The sequence below is a fragment of the Physeter macrocephalus genome, chromosome 11 (assembly GCF_002837175.3).
Source record: "Physeter macrocephalus isolate SW-GA chromosome 11, ASM283717v5, whole genome shotgun sequence".
NCBI classification, from domain to species: Eukaryota; Metazoa; Chordata; class Mammalia; order Artiodactyla; family Physeteridae; genus Physeter; species Physeter macrocephalus.
The window spans coordinates 44,676,582-44,680,686 of NC_041224.1; positions in this window are offsets into that span (position 1 = coordinate 44,676,582).

Genomic DNA, 4,105 nt, shown 5'->3' on the forward strand with positions numbered 1-4,105 from the left:
GCGTGTGTGTGTGTGTGTGTAGAGGGTGCAGTGGCTGACGGCTCCCATGGCTCCCGTCCCGGGCACTGCGCTGTCTTAGAGGGGAGACACGGGGAGAGGTAGGGACACAGAAGCCGTTGGAGAGGAGAACCCACCGCGGAAACGCTTGCACACTGGCACGCCCCACCCGGGGTCCCGAGAGCCCATCGTGGGCTGAATGTCACCCCCCAGCCCCCACCCCCGAGGGCAGGGAGCCTGCTCTTTCAACAGCACAGGGTCTCACATGAAGTAGACTCAGTGGGGACTGTCACCCCCCCACTCCTGATATTGAGTTTGGGGAAAATGAACCCCCTTGACTGGGCGATGGGACCCTGTGATGAAAGATGTGGCGTCCCATCCAAGTCGGGGCCTGTCTGACAGATGGGAACACAGGAGCCACGTGCAGGGCCTGGAGGCCAGGCCAACAGGAGGGACACCCCCAGCCCTGGCCGGGCTCTCCAACTGTGACATTGTAGCTTATAGGGGACCCGGGGCAGGTGACTGAATGTAATGGGAGCCTAAGCTGGACCCTGAATGAGGCTTAAAGAACGTGTGAAGGATGTTACACAGACAGTGACAGTCATTGGAAGACAGATCCTGTGTCAGGTCATCCTGCTCTATCCATTTAAATCCCTGAGATCTCTGATCTTTACGTGGAAAACAGGAATGTTAGAGCAGATGCGTGCGGACATATCTGGGGCACAATTCAGTCTGCAACCAACTTGAAAATGGTTTCAGAAAACACACAGTTGTGCGCAGAGGCAGGCACATCACACACACAAACATACGCACGTGCACAGCACAAATATAGTCACACGCTAGCATATGAACACACATGCACGCATGTACCCATGAACACACTAACGTGTGCAAGTGCACATACCTATGCACATGCACAGCATATGTACACAAACAGGCACATGCACACACGTAGCACACACACAGGGAATAAAGTGAATCCGTAAAGCATTATTTCCTGAACACAAATGAAGCTGACATGTATTTTCCCTTTTTCTTAGCTTTGATGTTTTTCACAATAAAAAGTTTGAGAAAAAAGTTAATGGAAAATGACTTTAGATTCAAAGGACTTTATGACTTTATTCCACAATTATTATGACAGGAGAAATGAATGTAGATATTACACGTGTCCACTAATGGATGAATGGAGAAGAAAAACACAGTCCATCAGTACAAGGGAATGTTATTCAGCCTAAAAAGGAAGGCAATTCTGACACAGCCTTCAGCAGGGATGAACCTTGAGGGCATTATGCTCAGTGATGTAAGCTAGACACAAAACAACACACAGTGCTGGATCCACTCACATAAGGCCCCTAGAGCAGTCAGAAACATAGAGACAGAAAGTAGGATGTTGAGTGCCGGTGGCTGAGGGAGGGAGAATGGGGAGTGAGGGTTTAATGGGAACTGTTTCAATGTTGCAAGATGAGAAAGTTCTGGAGGACGATGACGGTCAGGTTTGCACAACAGTGCCAATTACTTCTTGACCCTGAAATGGCACTTAAAAATGGTTAAGATACTAAATTTTATGTTATGTGTTTTGGACCACAATTTTAAAAACATTTTAAAAACGAACAGGAAATAGTGTATGAATACCACTAGATGCACAACTTCACTAACCACAGAGGGATTAAAACCATAAGAAAAATACTGTGCATACACCTACCAGAATGCAGACTTGAAAGACATAGTATCAAATATCAGCAGGCTATGGGGCAATGGAAAGCCTGGTACGCAGTGGGGGGATGCAACCACTTCAGAAATAATCGGGCCTCAGAGAGCAAAGTCCGTGCACACAGACCCGCAGCGCTCCTCCCACCTGAACACAAACCCACCGGCCCTGCACCAGGACACACGGACATGGACTCCGCAGCCACAGGAGCCAAACCTGAAAGAACATGAAGGCCATCACAAGCGGATGCAGAAGTGAACCATGCATGCTCCTGTGAAGGAATATTCCACAGCAATGGAGTACATTTTGTTTGAAGTTCGTAAAACAATAACAATTATTTTTTTTTAATCTATTCACAAGATGAAAGTATCCCATGGACACAATGCTGAGCCATCAAGAGCAATAAAGCAGCATGCACGGTACACTCACTTACAGACTTGGAACTAGGCAAAGCTGGGCTGCGTTGTGCAGAGATGCGTCCCTGGTTGAAAACTCTGAGGACAAGTCACTGACACAAAATCAGGAGAACAGCTACCTCACGGTGGGGAGGAGGCTGTGACGAGGGAAGGGCGCTCTTGGGTGTCCACTCATCATGTTCTGTTTCTTGATCTTTATGATTATTCTTTACATGTATATAACCTAATCCTTAATATGGACTTACAGCTTACCATTTTTGTTTAGTAAAAAGGGAGTCTCCCCAACAAAGTAGAAGGAGACCTGCTTCTCCCAGGGAAGAAAGGAATAATTTCTACCAGTGAAATCTCGATACCATGGCTGCTTCAACCATCAAGCCTGACAGCAACTCCCGTGAGAGGAGCACCGGGGCCACTACACTCAGAAGGATGCTCGGGGGCCTCAGTTCTGGGTCACTGCCTCTGAGGAGTCCACGGCAACTGGTCAAAGTTCTCGGTCATTCTGTGCACGACGCTTTTGCCTTGGTTGCTCTGGCACAGCTCGGCCGGCACCATCGCTGAGAGAGGGCACCTGGTCAAAGTTCTCGGTCATTCTGTGCACGACGCTTTTGCCTTGGTTGCTCTGGCACAGCTTGGCCGGCACCCTCGCCGGGAGAAAAAGAAGAAACGTGCAGAAGAGGGAACCGGACTCCAAGCTGACCCACCTTGTTCTACAGAGACGATGCCACAGTCCCTAAGAGAAGACAGAAAGGCCACGGAATCCAGCCTCTCTACCTGAGGCCTGGCCACACTAGCGACCCACGCTTCTGATACCACAGGGAGAATTTCACGAGGTGCCCTCCGACCATCTGGTTTGACTCATGGGGCTTTCAGACACACAGGTCCTGTCTGACCCCGAACCTCTGCTGTCACATTCTGGAGGTGGGCCTCGAAGCCTCCAGGTTTTCACTCTTTGATAACAGCTTTATTGAGATTGAATTTTTATACCACACAGTTAACCCATTTTAAGTATTAAGCTCAGTGGTTTTTTTGCATATTCACAGGATTGTGCAGCCACCAGCAGAATGCATTTGACAACATTTCCATCATCTACTCAGAAGCCCACTCTTTAGAGGTCACCCCTCATTTCCCACAGCCCCGGAATCCCCAGTCCATTTTCTGTCTCTGAGGGCTTGCCTGTTCTAGATGTCTCATGTAAGTGGAATCCACTAATTGTCTTTCTCTGTCTGGCTTCTCTCACTGAGCATCATGTGTTCAAGGTTCATCCACATCATAGCCTGTGTCAGTACTTCACTCCTTTTCCATGGCTGAGTCACCCTTACCCTCTCTGCTTTCAACTCTATAATTAATTGTGTCTCCCTGCTTGCACTGCACAGGACTGATGAGGTTCTCACCTTCCATCATTCTTGGGCTGTAAGTTGAACTTTTAACCAACACCAAGGGGTCCTGTGCAGAGGCTGAAAGCCCAGCCGCACAGGGTGCACAGTTGCCCTGTGTGACCAGAGCCTAGGAGGAAGGGTGAGATGGGCCTGACTGTTTACAGGACCAGCGTCCTACGGTCTCATGGGAAATCAACTCTCTCTTCAGTGTCTCGTGAGAGCTGCTCCACACCGTGCCAAGCGGGCAAGACACACTGGTCAGGGACCAAGGTGCTGCCTTCAGTTCAGGCCCACTCATACTAACTGTCTAGTTGGAAAGTGCTGAGTCTCCAGGGGAGGGTCCTTCCTGCTTCTTCCAGCTTCTTGGGGCTCCAGGCATCCCTGGGCTTATGGCTGCACCCCTCCCATGTCTGCCTTCATCTTCATGTGGCTTCCCCTCTGTGTCTGTGACTCCACTCATCATATAAGCACGCAGTTACACAGGATTGGGACCACCCTAAGGCCCCTGTTCCACCTAGTTACACGACCAGGCCCTACTTCCAAATGAGGTCATGTCCTGAGCCCCTGACGTCAGGACACTGTGATGTTGCCCAGGAAACAAGCAAGCC